Source organism: Pistacia vera, unplaced genomic scaffold (assembly GCF_008641045.1).
Source record: "Pistacia vera cultivar Batoury unplaced genomic scaffold, PisVer_v2 Contig880, whole genome shotgun sequence".
NCBI lineage: Eukaryota > Viridiplantae > Streptophyta > Magnoliopsida > Sapindales > Anacardiaceae > Pistacia > Pistacia vera.
In genome coordinates this window covers 683,921-699,850 of record NW_022196757.1, presented here as the reverse complement: position 1 = coordinate 699,850, position 15,930 = coordinate 683,921, and positions in this window count along the sequence as shown.

Here is a 15,930-nt window from a genome sequence, read left to right as displayed (position 1 = left end):
AACGATATATCCGGTTCTCCAGAAGAGCAGTGGGTAGTACCGCCAGAGATGGCTGACATTATCATCCAGCCGCCATTCAAGAAGACACAAAGGGGAGAAAAAGAGTTAAGCGTATTCCATTAGCCTTTGAGGTTCCCCGGAAGATGAATAAGTGCTCAATTTGCAAGCAATCTGGCCACAAGATAAGCAGTTGCAGAAGTAATCACATGTAGATCCAGAAATTAGGTTCGAAGAAGGACGAAATTCAGGGAGTTGCGAAGGCCAACCGTTGATGAGTTATTGTTTTCAATTATTGATGTTTTAAATTTTATTGTTACCTTTAATAAATCATTCTTTATATTGTATCTTTTACATGGTCAAATATTGTGGTGATTTAGTTCGGAATTAGGTTATTAATTGAGGAGAAAGTATGGAATTAATATGTGTTGGTAATCTTAGTTTGTCAAAATTCAGGAGAAAAGATGAAAAAGTATGTATGCTGCCCTCGCTTAAACGACTAATTATATCGCTTAAGCGACAAAAGGTTGTTCATACAGGATCGCTTAAGAGATTATGCACCTTAAACAGACTATTTTGCCCATAACATGATCGCTTAAGCGATCTACGATCGCTAATCGACCAAGCGAAAAAGGGAGAATCGCTTAAGCGATTCACGGATCGCTTAAGCGATCATGCACCTGGCAGATATTGAATCTGCCCATCACATGAATGCTTAAGCGATCAAAGGTCGCTTAATCGACCAGTAGAAAAATAGAGGAATCTTTTAAGCGATATCACGGATCGCTTAAGCGATATGCACCTGGAGATATTGAATCTGCCATCACATGATCGCTTAGTGATCAAAGGTTGCTTAATCGACCAGGCAAAAAGAGAGGAATCGCTTAAGCGATATCACGAACGCTTAAGCGATCAGTGATGGGCAGATTTCATGATCGCTTAAGCGATCAAATCGCTTAATCGACCAGGCGAAAAAGAAAGGAATCGCTTAAGCGATTATGAAGGATCGCTTAAGCGATCATGCACCATAAAACAGATTTTGAATCTGCCCATCACATGATTGCTTAAGCGATGAAGATCGCTTAATCGACTAAGCGAAAAAGAGCGGAATCGCTTAAGCGATTATGAAGGATCGCTTAAGCGATCATGCACCATAAACAGATTTTGAATCTGCCATCACATGATCGCTTAGCGATTAAGATCGCTTAATGACCAAGCGAAAAAGAGTAGAATCGCTTAGCAATCATGCGTGATGCTTAATCGACCAAGCGAAACAGAGAGGAATCGCTTAAGCGGTATCACGATTCTTAAGCGATCATGCACCTAAAACTGATTTTTTGTGCAAATGATTTTGCACAGTTATGACTCCGTACATAAAATTGTTAGTTGTTGGCAATTGTTTTGATATAGACGAAACAGTGTACACCATATATGTTGATATAGATGTAAAGAATTATATGTTTAATTAAAATAGAATAACAGTCATGTTCCACAGAACAAATCGTATACCCTAAAGGAATTTTATTGCTCGAACTCTTAACATCTTTATGTTCTGAGAAAAGAAGAACAATTTTTGTTCACTAAGCTTGCATGGTTACCTAGTTCTCTTCAATCCTATATATTTGTTCCGAGACGGCCACATTCTACACCATATATGTTTGATATAGACGTACAAGAACATATATTTAATAAAAATCTAATAACGATCATGATTCATTGATCGAATCGTCAAACCAAAGATGTTAAGAGTTCGAGCAATAAAATGGATTTAGGGTTGAGATAGGATAAGAAGAAGACAGTTTTTTGCTTGTGCAGGTGGTTTTGCAGAGTTACAGCTGTCTTCCATGACCGTTATTATATTTTATTTAAACATTTAGTTCTTGTACGTCTATATCAAACATCCCGTTGGTGTAGAATGTGGCCGTCTCGGAACAAATATATACGGTGTACGATTCGTTCAGTGGAACATGACCGTTATTATATTTTAATTAATATTTAGTTCTTTTACTCTATATCAAACATATATGGTGTAGAATGTGGCCGTCTATATTAATATATAGGGTTGAAGAGAACTAGGTAACCATGAAGTTTTCGGAACAAATATTGTTCTTCTTTTCTCGGAACATAAAGATGTTAAAACTTCGAGCAATAAAATGGCTTTAGGGTTGAGCTATCATAAATAGTGAACATATCTTATTCTGGTGTAGAATGTTACGTCTATATCAATCTAAGACAGATTAACCGATATCATAAATATTGAACATATCTATCCTTCTTTCTTCATAACATAAAGGGTGCGTTTGGTTGAATATTCGATCCATATTCCAAAATGTTTGTTTGTTTAATTATTTAGTAAATAATAACTTATATTCTAATTACTTTGAGGCCCCTTAAGTTTCTTATAATCAAATACCCCAGGAGTAATTTTAAAATTTAACAAATACCCCCACCCCTACCGAAATCTCACCGTCGGAAAATGCCATATCGACGTCGGTATCCTACCAGAAAAATCCGTTACGATGCAGACTGGTCACATCGACAACAGATGTTGCCGAAAAGTACCAGATCTACGACAGATCTGGTCGTCAATCTGGTATTTAAAGCCAGATGTGGCCATCATTTTGGCCTTTCCTTTTCCGACGAGATCTAGCATGGATCTCGTGGAAAAAAGCCACATCGGTGAATTACCACCGATGGGATGTTTGTGGCCGTTGTCACACATCCTGGCGACTCTGGTTGCTTACGCGATCAAGATCGCTTAAGCGTCTCTTACGGCAGAATAAATCTGCCCAGATCTATGATAAGCGATGAATCGCTTTAACTCTTGGTTGTTAAGCGATTACGATTGCTTAAGCGATCTCTTACTGAATCTGCCCAGATCTGGGATCGCTTAAGCAATGAATAGCTTTAACTCTTGGTCGCTTAAGCAATCTCTTACTAGGCAGAATCAAATCTGCCCAGATCTATGATCGCTTAAGCGATCCTCTGGGATCGCTTAGCGATGAACGCTTAACTCTTGGTCACTTAAGGATTTATGATCGCTAAGCGATATATTCCGAGGCAGAATCAAATCTGCCCAGATCTATGACGCTTAAACGATCCTAGGATCGCTTAAGTGATGAATCGGTTTTACTCTTGGTCGCTTAATCGATCTTAGATTGCTTAAGCGATCTCTTCCGAGGCATCTGCCTAGATGAAGAATCGCTTAAGCGATCCATTGTATCTCTTAAGCGATTCTTCTGAGGCATCTGCCTAGATGAAGAATCGCTTAAGCGATCCACTGTATCTCTTAAGCGATTCTTCGCTTTCAAGCTTGGTCGCTTAAGCGATTTAAGATCTCTTGAGCAATCATTTGGGGAACAATCTTGGTCGCTTAAGAGATATATGTGGTCGCTCATAATCGCTTAAGTGATCATGAGAAAAGAGAAGAATTAACATTTCTCCGAATTATTTAATGATCTGTCTTTATAGAGGTATTTTGAAATAACTATGATTGTGATACATTTCGACCAATCATTTCCTCCCAAATCCGAAAAGAATAAGCAGCAAAATGAAGTCATTTATATCAATCTAATCCATCACAAATCAAAATGTAAGAGGCATTAATGTAATTGAAAGTTTTAAACGTAAAATCATTCATAATCGTGCCAAAACAGAATAAATCCTAAGCCACTTTGAGAAGTTTTCGATTTCGGTATAATCACTTCTGAGATCATTGTTTAGTACCATGCCTTGCCAGCAGCCTTGATTGCAGATGCCACCACTTTGAGAAGTTTTCAAATTCGGTATAATCACTGTCTGAGATCATTGTTTGGTACCATGCCTTGCCAGCAGCCTTGATTGCAGATGCCTCCTACTACCAACCAGCCTTTGAGAAGTTTTCGAATTCTGTTTGCCAGGAACCTGTCTGAGATCATTGTTTGGTACCATGCCTTGCCAGCAGCCTTGATTGCAGATGCCTCCTCCTGGCCATCAGCCTTGATTACAGATGCCTTGTCGGCAGCCTACTCTGACAGCCCAAGCTAGTTTCAGAAGTTCCCTCTCATTGTTTGCCAGCAACCTACAAAATTTTCTCTCTTCACGAACCCAAGTTATGGAGTGCAAGATTGAGAAGTTCACTAAGTCCATCTATTTTGGTAAAGCTCTGTATAAGCATGACACCTGCAGCATCAGCACCACAACCCAAGTATTAACATGAACATCACATAAACTACAAAATTCAAAGTCCAAGTTCCAAACCTTTTGATTGGGTTGTGGTAACTCAAAACGGATCCATTTCCCCATGGAAGCACTCAACAGCCCAACGCTCTCGAAAGATGGTCATTGTTTCATCATTCAATCCATCTATCGGGGTGTTGGTCATGTCGAACTGAATAAATTTCAGGACATATGCCCCACAATCAGCACTGCAATAGGAAGAACACATTAGCATTAGAATCAACTTATAGAACAATTGTATTATGTAAGTTAGTTTTATACAAAATTTACCTTGATTCATTTGTTGGGATGGGAACGCGCTTGACTGGCCACTTTCCCGTCAATGCTTCATCACCGAGGTGGTCAAACATCCTACTGTCGCGTAACAGCCATGGGAACAACACGGACATTGGCTCCAACTCAGCCTCCAACTGCCTGTCTCGACAAATTGTTCGGTTGCAGTCAAGGATCTTCAGCAACCTCTCCTCTAAGAGTGCGACAACTGCTATCCAGTGCATTTCCTTGACCAGGATGATGCAGTAGACGCTCTTAACCTTTGCCGAACTGTGGCCATATTTGGGCCTGTCCCCCATTACATACTGCATCATCCTGTCATCAAACCTAAAATCATTAGGGATGCAATCCAAGTCTTCTGTGCCTGATCGTTTTCGTTTGGCTCCTTTTGCTACAGATGCACCAATGGCCTTTTTCAATAAATTGTGATATGTCGATACCAGCGTTTGGCCAAAGGCCACATCGGTGATGACACAATCGGGATACAGTAGATCACCATTGGAGGTTTGTCCAGCCTTATCAATGCCAATACCTTATATATGTGCTGCATCAAATAAAAACAACATGATAAGTATACAATACCTCATGGAAAAGATAAGCAAAAATAAGGAAAATTAAGCGAAAATAACTCACCGAGTCGTGAAGCCACCTNCCTTTTCGATTTCATATTTCAATTAACAAAGATCTGGGTTATGGTTTTGATTTAGCATGGATTGGGTTTGGGTTATGATTTTGATTTAGTTGTTTAGGTTGTTGGGCTGTGTTCGATGTAATGGAAGTTGAAAGGAGTGAAATATGTTGAAAATTTGTTCTGGGTATGTGTTATGGGTATGATGGATCGATTGTAGGTGGAGACGACTATGAAAATGTGTTCTGGGTATGATGGATCGCTTAAGCGATCTGGCGTATCACTTAAGCGATGTGGTAGATCTGGTAATGCAGCAGATAGATCGCTTAAGCGATCAGGTATGTGGCATAAGATCGCTTAAGCGATCATGGTTATTTATACTCGATCGCTTAAAATAACCATGATCGCTTAAGCGATACACCAGACCATATAAGCAACTGTCCAGATTCTTTTTAAAATATTTTAACCCTTAGTACAACATTTAAGAATATTTTTTTCTTGCATTACAGGTAGTAGTTGGCTATTATTACACATGGGACAAGTTGTTTTGGGTGTTGAATATTTTGGTGAGTGGGTGGAGGAAGAAAGTAGCTGGAAGTGGATTGGGAAGAGCAAATAAGTTATACCAATTGCTGTGACCACAGAGGTTAGTTTTGATGAGTTGATTTATGAAATAATTAAAAGAGGTGATTTGAGTTGCTCGCGTAATGATATAGTTGTGAAGTATGTTTTAAGCAAAGTTCCTGAACATTATAAGGTACCTCCTGCTATATTAAAGTCGGATGAAAGTGTGAAGTTATATATGATTGATGTGGCCGATAATGGTTCGAGGCCGATTTTAAGGGTTTCTTTTGTAGAAAAATCGGCGGAAATTGGTTCAAATGAAGGGGATAACGAGGAAGTAGGCAGAGATTTGCCTGGTTTTAATTTGAACTACGAGGCCATTGATTTGTTAGTTGAAAAATCAAAAGTAGACGGTGAATTGGGTGGTGAGGAGGACACTGTAGAAGAGGTTGGTGATGGGGGGCAGAATGAAAATGTTGAGGAGGAGGACCCCGTAGATGTTCCCACAGATGTAGAGATTCCTTTAAACACAGATTATGCAGAAGGTGTAGATTGTGAGGAAGAGAACACTATGGTCTTTTATGCAGGTTCAGAGGGGGCAATTGGAGGTGGTAGTGAATCAGCTCATGTTTTTACGGATGGATCGGAGTTGCGCATAGGGTATTTATTTGACAACAAAGAGGAATTGGTGAGGAAGCTAAAACTTGTTGCCGTGAGAGGTCATTTTGAGTTCATCACCAAAAAGTCAAATTCATTGGCAGTGACGATTACATGTCGTGACCGAAAGTGCAAGTGGCGGGTTTATTTTAGAAGGTTGGCGAAGTCCGAAAAATTTATTCTTAGCACATATAACCGTGAGCGCACATGTGGTTTGGGACATATTTCAGGTGAGCATCGACAAGCCTCCGCTGATGTTATTGGACAATTTGTCAAAAGTCAGTTCGTTGAAGGGAAAGGTCCATCTCCTAAAGATATTCAGAGACTTGTGCGCACAGAGTTGGGATGTGCTGTTAGTTACTGGAAATGTTGGAAAGGGAGAAAACATGCACAAGATTTTGTAAGGGGCACACTGGAGCACGGGTACGCAGTATGAGAAGGTACCGTTATATGCTTGAGTGACAAACCAAGGTAGCAAGACGGCTTTGAAGTAGGACAGGAATATGATGTTTAAATTTTTTGTTGCAAGGTTTGCATAAGGTTTTGTAAACATGAGAAAGGTGTTGGCTGTTGATGGTTGCTTTTGACGGAAAGTATGGAGGTACATTGTTGGTGGCACTGCACAGGATGGCGAGACACAACATAACCTATTGCATGGTGTGTGGTTGACTGTGAGAATGACGAGTCGTGGACTTGGTTTTTTCAGCAATTACGTAGTAGTGCCTGACAGTGACGAGTTGTGCATATATACGATAGGCACAACTCTAAAAGAAGGGGATGCCACTTAACGTCAAGCACATCACAGATTCTGGAGAGGCACCTTGGTGAGAACATAAAACAAAGTTAAGTGTGCTGGCCTCCTTCAGACATACTACATGGCAGCAAAGCTTATCGGGTTGACAAGTTCGAGGAGCACTTCCAGGAAATCCAAATCAAGGATGATAGAGTTGCTAAGTATCTTGAGCGTGATGGTGGTTTCGAGCGATGGAGTAGAGCTTATTTTCGGAAGGAATTTGATGTCATGAACACAAACATAACTAAGTCAATAATTTGAAGTTGTTATAGAAAGGAGTGTTCAATAGTTGCACTTTTTGATGCAATCAGAGGACATTGTCGCGTTGGTTCCATGAGTGGTCGTACGAAGTCATATAATTTTCTACAACCCTTGTTCTGTCAGCTGAAAAATATTTGTGAGAACGTATAGAACTGTCAATGCACTGTTTGCCTATCTCTTAATGCTCAAGAGTTCACTGTGCACGGCTATGGTGGGATGCCGTAGTTACCTTTTTAGAAAAACTTGCAGCTGTAAGTGGACATTCAATGTTTACCTTGTCTCATGCACTAGCAGCACTGAAACACCAACGGAAGCCAGATTTTGGTTCAAGAATTTACATGGAACTTTGCTCCCCTCTCTATATGACAGATCACTACAGCTAGCTTATTCAGAAACGATATATCCGGTTCTCAGAAGAGCAGTGGGTAGTACCGCCAGAGATGGCTGACATTATCATCCAGCCGCCATTCAAGAAGACACAAAGGGGAGAAAAAGAGTTAAGCGTATTCCATTAGCCTTTGAGGTTCCCCGGAAGATGAATAAGTGCTCAATTTGCAAGCAATCTGGCCACAAGATAAGCAGTTGCAGAAGTAATCACATGTAGATCCAGAAATTAGGTTCGAAGAAGGACGAAATTCAGGGAGTTGCGAAGGCCAACCGTTGATGAGTTATTGTTTTCAATTATTGATGTTTTAAATTTTATGTTACCTTTAATAAATCATTCTTTTATTGTATCTTTTACATGGTCAAATATTGTGGTGATTTAGTTCGGAATTAGGTTATTAATTGAGGAGAAAGTATGGAATTAATATGTGTTGGTAATCTTAGTTTGTCAAAATTCAGGAGAAAAGATGAAAAAGTATGTATGCGCCCCGCTTAAACGACTAATTATATCGCTTAAGCGACAAAAGGTTGTTCATACAGGATCGCTTAAGAGATTATGCACCTTAAACAGACTATTTTGCCCATAACATGATCGCTTAAGCGATCTACGATCGCTAATCGACCAAGCGAAAAAGGGAGGAATCGCTTAAGCGATTCACGGATCGCTTAAGCGATCATGCACCTGGCAGATATTGAATCTGCCCATCACATGAATGCTTAAGCGATCAAAGGTCGCTTAATCGACCAGTAGAAAAATAGAGGAATCTTTTAAGCGATATCACGGATCGCTTAAGCGATATGCACCTGGAGATATTGAATCTGCCATCACATGATCGCTTAGTGATCAAAGGTTGCTTAATCGACCAGGCAAAAAGAGAGGAATCGCTTAAGCGATATCACGAAGCTTAAGCGATCAGTGATGGGCAGATTTCATGATCGCTTAAGCGATCAAATCGCTTAATCGACCAGGCGAAAAAGAAAGGAATCGCTTAAGCGATTATGAAGGATGCTTAAGCGATCATGCACATAAAACAGATTTTGAATCTGCCCATCACATGATTGCTTAAGCGATGTAAGATCGCTAATCGACTAAGCGGAAAAAGAGCGGAAACGCTTAAGCGATTATGAAGGATCGCTTAAGCGATCATGCACCATAAACAGATTTTGAATCTGCCATCACATGATCGCTTAGCGATCTTAAGATCGCTTAATGACCAAGCGAAAAAGAGTAGAATCGCTTAGCAATCATGCGTGATGCTAATCGACCAAGCGAAACAGAGAGGAATCGCTTAAGCGGTATCACGATTCTTAAGCGATCATGCACCTAAAACTGATTTTTTGTGCAAATGATTTTGCCACAGTTATGACTCCGTACATAAAATTGTTAGTTGTTGGCAATTGTTTTATATAGACGAAACAGTGTACACCATATATTTGATATAGATGTAAAGAATTATATGTTTAATTAAAATAGAATAACAGTCATGTTCCACAGAACAAATCGTATACCTAAAGGAATTTTATTGCTCGAACTCTTAACATCTTTATGTTCTGAGAAAAGAAGAACAATTTTTGTTCACTAAGCTTGCATGGTTACCTAGTTCTCTTCAATCCTATATATTTGTTCCGAGACGGCCACATTCTACACCAATATGTTGATATAGACGTACAAGAACATATATTTAATAAAAATCTAATAACGATCATGATTCATTGATCGAATGTCAAACCAAAGATGTTAAGAGTTCGAGCATAAAATGGATTTAGGGTTGAGATAGGATAAAGAAGAAGACAGTTTTTGCTTGTGCAGGTGGTTTTGCAGAGTTACAGCTGTCTTCCATGACCGTTATTATATTTTATTTAAACATTTAGTTCTTGTACGTCTATATCAAACATCCCGTTGGTGTAGAATGTGGCCGTCTCGGAACAAATATATACGGTGTACGATTCGTTCAGTGGAACAGACCGTATTATATTTTAATTAAATATTTAGTTCTTTTACCTATATCAAACATATATGGTGTAGAATGTGGCCGTCTATATTAATATATAGGGTTGAAGAGAACTAGGTAACCATGAAGTTTTCGGAACAAATATTGTTCTTCTTTTCTCGGAACATAAAGATGTTAAAACTTCGAGCAATAAAATGGCTTAGGGTTGACGCTATCATAAATAGTGAACATATCTTATTTGGTGTAGAATGTTACGTCTATATCAATCTAAGAACGATTAACCGATATCATAAATATTGAACATATCTATCCTTCTTTCTTCATAACATAAAGGGTGCGTTTGTTGAATATCGATCCATATTCCAAAATGTTTGTTTGTTTAATTTTTAGTAAATAATAACTTATATTCTAATTACTTTGAGGCCCCTTAAGTTTCTTATAATCAAATACCCCCAGGAGTAATTTTAAAATTTAACAAATACCCCCACCCCTACCGAAATCTCACCGTCGGAAAATGCCATATCGACGTCGGTATCCTACCAGAAAAATCCGTTACGATGCAGACTGGTCACATCGACAACAGATGTTGCCGAAAAGTACCAGATCTACGACAGATCTGGGTCGTCAATCTGGTATTTAAAGCCAGATGTGCCATCATTTTGGCCTTTCCTTTTCCGACGAGATCTAGCATGGATCTCGTGGAAAAAAGCCACATCGGTGAATTACCACCGATGGGATGTTTTGTGCCGTTGTCACACATCCTGGCGACTCTGGTTGCTTACGCGATCAAGATCGCTTAAGCGCATCTCTTACGGGCAGAATAAATCTGCCCAGATCTATGATAAGCGATGAATCGCTTTAACTCTTGGTTGTTAAGCGATTACGATTGCTTAAGCGATCTCTTACTGAATCTGCCCAGATCTGGGATCGTTAAGCAATGAATAGCTTTAACTCTTGGTCGCTTAAGCAATCTCTTACTAGGCAGAATCAAATCTGCCCAGATCTATGATCGCTTAAGCGATCCTCTGGGATCGCTTAGCGATGAATCGCGCTTAACTCTTGGTCACTTAAGGATTTATGATCGCTAAGCGATATATTCCGAGGCAGAATCAAATCTGCCCAGACTATGACGCTTAAACGATCCTACAGGATCGCTTAAGTGATGAATCGGTTTACTCTTGGCGCTAATCGATCTTAGATTGCTTAAGCGATCTCTTCCGAGGCATCTGCCTAGATGAAGAACGCTTAAGCGATCCATTGTATCTCTTAAGCGATTCTTCTGAGGCATCTGCCTAGATGAAGAATCGCTTAAGCGATCCACTGTATCTCTTAAGCGATTCTTCGCTTTCAAGCTTGGTCGCTTAAGCGATTTAAGATCTCTTGAGCAATCATTTGGGGAACAATCTTGGGCGCTTAAGAGATATATGTGGTCGCTCATAATCGCTTTAAGTGATCATGAGAAAAAGAGAAGAATTACAATTTCTCCGAATTATTTAATGATCGTCTTTATAGAGGTATTTTGAAATACTATGATGTGATACATTGCGAACTCATCATTTCCTCCCAAATCCGAAAAGAATAAGCAGCAAAATGAAGTCATTTATATCAACTAATCCATCACAAATCAAAATGTAAGAGGCATTAATGTAATTGAAAGTTTAAACTAAAATCATTCATAATCGTGCCAAAACAGAATAAATCCTAAGCCACTTTGAGAAGTTTTCGATTTCGGTATAATCACTTCTGAGATCATTGTTTAGTACCATGCCTTGCCAGCAGCCTTGATTGCAGATGCCACACATTTGAGAATTTTCAAATTCGGTATAATCACTGGCTGAGATCATGTTTGGTACCATGCCTTGCCAGCAGCCTTGATTGCAGATGCCTCCTCCTGGCCATCAGCCTTGATAAGATGCCTTGTCGGCAGCCTACTCTGACAGCCCAAGCTAGTTTCAGAAGTTCCCTCTCATGTTTGCCAGAACCTAAAAATTTTCTCTTCCCGAACCCAAGTTATGGAGTGCAAGATGAGAAGTTCACTAAGTCCATCTATTTTGGTAAAGCTCTGTATAAGCATGGCACGCGCAGCATCAGCACACAACCCAAGTATTAACATGAACATCACATAAACTACAAAATTCAAAGTCCAAGTTCAACCTTTTGATTGGGTTGTGGGTAACTCAAAACGGTATCCATTCCCCATGAAGCACTCAACAGCCAACGCTCTCGAAGATGGTCATGTTTCATCATTCAATCCATCTATCGGGGTGTTGGTCTGTCGAACTGAATAAATTTCAGGACAATGCCACAATCAGCACTGCAATAGGAAGAAACACATTAGCATTAGATATCACTATAGAACAATTTGATTATGTAAGTAGTTTTATCAAAATTACCTTGATTCATTTGTTGGGATGGAACGCGCTTGATGGCCACTTTCCCGTCAAGCTTCATCACCGAGGTGGTCAAACATCTACTGTCGCGTAACAGCCATGGGAACAAACACGGACATTGGCTCCAACCAGCCTCCAACTGCCTCTCGACAAATGTTCGGTTGCAGCAAGGATCTTCAGCAACCTCTCCTCTAAGAGTGCGACAACTGTATCCAGTGATTTCCTTGACCAGGATGATGCAGTAGACGCTCTAACCTTTGCCGAACTGTGGCCAATTTGGGCTGTCCCCCATTAATACTGCATCCTGTCATAAACCTAAAATATTAGGGATGCAATCCAAGTTTCTGTGCCTGATCGTTTTCGTTGGGTCCTTTTGCTACAGAGCACCAAGGCCTTTTTCAATAAATGTGATATGTCGATACCAGCGTTTGGCCAAAGGCCACATCGGTGATGACACAATCGGGATACAGTAGATCACATTGGAGGTTGGGTCCAGCCTTATCAATGCCAATACATATATGTGCGCATCAAATAAAAACAACATGATAAGTATACAATACCTCAGGAAAAGGTAAGCAAAAAATAAGGAAAATTAGCGAAATAACATCACGAGTCGTGAAGCCACCTACCCATCGTCAAAATCTCTCCAAACCATTCCCGAGAATACCCGGTCCTACATTTACAAGGCATCACTTTCGGATTCATTGTAATAGGCATAGAAGGGTTTTCTTTCTCCCTATTGGCCTATACAAATCGACAGTGGACTCCATTTTTGCTTGCCCGCTTCCTCCCCCTTCCTTCATTTCTACATCCCCGCCTTCCTTCGCCTCCCGCCTCAACCTCCGCCCTTATACTGCCCTACTTCCTCCCGCAACTCCTTAACCTCCTCAATTTTGGCTTCTTCCTCACTTTGTTTTCCCTTAATTCCACGTGGTAGTACGGTGTAAGCGATTTCACAAACTGCTCTTTCGGCTCTCTCTTTTCAGCCCAGGTTGCACTACAACTGCTGCAATACTCACCAACTTCCTCCTCCACCCTAGCAACTTTCTCTCCCACCTTATCCATGTTTCTTCCACCCTTTTCAATGGCTTCCATCCTATCAAACCTGCCATAAACAGCTGCTGTAAAACTATCAAACAAACTGTTTATGAGGTCAACCACCTCACTCTCTGACCTGCACGCCTTGGCAAAGTGGTACTTGTTGTACCGGTTTGCTGAGGCATACGAACCTCTTCTCCCTCCTCCCTCCCCCCTCGCCGATTGCGGCTTCATCCTTCTCGGGTCAACCACATTCTCAAGCAGTGGCCTGCAACTGCCCTCACATGTGTGACCACTTGTAGCTCCGCATCAGGCGGTCTATCCCTTCATCCATTCATCCTCCAGTGCTCGGAAAGAGTGACATAGTCCTGTTGAGCTTCACCCCCAGTAGCGGTGAGGAAGGGACGACAACCCCATGTAATAAGAAACAAAATCAATTAGATGTAAGCGACATTTTAAAGCAAGTGCATATTCAAAAGCTTAATCCTTTAATCTTACCCGAGCTGATGATTCAATCTCTATTTGCTCATAATCCCAATGGGTACACTCTGGTCCTGCCACCACAAAATCCTAGAAATGTCTGTGCACAACCGAAGAAGACCCTAATCCTCCCATTGCCTTAGCTAGGACAAGGATGGCATCATCATCCAAGCCTACATTGTAAAAAAAAAACAGTCGTTATCATAATAAACACACTATATTAAAAAAAATCTATAACAAAAAACTATTAATTTTACCTGCATTGCCATGGGAAGCAAACAAATTGTACGTGGCCTTCTACCCCCTGCTCATTTGGAGTGCTTTGACGTTGGTCTTTTGCTTGCAGGGACTCCAGTTCGCTTAAAGATAGTTTCCCACGGATATAAGCATTAAAGAAATTCAAGTTGCTACAAACATCCACCCAATCAAATCAATGGCTTTGTTGAGTCACACCAGCCATTAGGATTGAATGTAAGAACAATTACACAAGCACAGTTTGAACGTCTCTGATCGTTAAACCCACATCTATTAACCTTTCCTCTAGTCTGTGCCTTAATAGATGTGTTACCCCGCCAAAACCTGTTAGCCAACCTTGTGCTGCAGCTGTCTTTTATTCCTGGCCTCAACCTCACCTGGCAATTCCCACATCTTAAGTAATACACAATGCTATTCCGATCATCCTGAACATTAGTGGCTTTCCATCTACCACAAACCACATTTCGTACTTTTTTTTACTTTTTATTGAGTGCAGCAACATATAATGCACTCCCACCCCCAGAATGCTTTTTTCCACTTTTGGGTCCATATTCCCAAAAATTGACTGAAACAAGTCTCTTTGAATCTCTTTCCACTATTCCTCAGTGTCCGTAAAATCCTCATTATCTCGTAAAACTCCAACCCCTTGACACCACTGTCACGCTCACAGGCAGACTACGGTACCGTATCGCTAACACACTCCAACCTGTACTCTCTGAAAGTTTATGCTCGGAAAACCTCTGCACCACCAGCTCACTCACTAACACAGAATAATCAACAAAAAAATTGTACCAAATCAATTACAACAAATTACGCCTGGAAGAATCGCTTAAGCGATGGGTGAGATGATTCTGCCTCCTGCAAGCACTCGACACTAAGTGGATCTGAAATCGCTTAGCGACCAAAGTAAAAAGCGAAGATTCACTTAAAAGCGATATAGAAGATCTCTTAACACCGATTCGTGCTTTTTCTCTGATCGTTTAAATAAAGCGATTTGCAGATCGCTTAGCGGTCTTCACGAGGCAGAATCAAACACTCTGCCAGATCTTAGATTGCGTAAGGATACAAAAGCATTCATCGTTTTACATTAATCGTCTGAAGGACCCACAGAGCAAGGGATGAATCACTTTTCACTCATAGTCGCTTAAGCAATTACAGATTGCTTGAAGAATCTTCTACGAGGAAGAAGTCATCTGCCAGTCTAAGATCGCTTAAGCGTCTTTTGTATCGCTTAGCGATTCACTCTTTTGATCTTTAAGGATCTGTAATCGCTTAACGCGACCCAGAGTACAAGGATATTTATCCTTTTACTTGGTCGCTTAGCGATATAGATCGCTTAGAGATCTGTGAGGCAGAACACAGCCGTTCTATAATCGCTACATGACCTAGTATCGCTTAAGAGATTCCCCTCTTTTATTCTTAAGCAATAAATCGCTTAGAGATACTCTACACCAGGCACGAATCAACATCTGCCAGATCTAAGTCGCGTTAGTGATTCATTTGCTTGTTACTCTTCAGCGGTCACTATTATTGCTTAAGCCATCCACGAGTAAAGAGTACAATCTCTTTAGCGATACAAAAGATCACTTAAGCGATCTAGTTCTTGTCAATGTTCAGTATGCTTCGACAATATTGCTTAAGCATCTACATAGCTTAAGCGACAGTACATATACTTTTCTTCGGCGGCCTCCTCGCCTCCTCGCGGCCTCCTCCTCTCGCCTGAACTGCTACGGGACTCCTCTTCCTGCCTGAATTCTGGCCAGCCTCTTCTTTAGCCGCCAGAACGTTTTGCTCCATTCTCTCTCTTGTTCTGCTGCGCCGGTCATCTCCGCTGCTGAAACACCTTCACTGATCAGAAACATTCACCGGAGCAACACTGAACTGCTGCGATCGGGTACTTACGATCGAAAGAGGTTTGGGTTTTCTTCTGTCTCTGTGAATGTCACCATTGTTTTAAGAAGGAAGAACTCTCTATGGATTGATTTGGGTTTGAAAATGTGTTAGGAATGTGATTGTTATACGCCGAAAATTCGGCAGAAT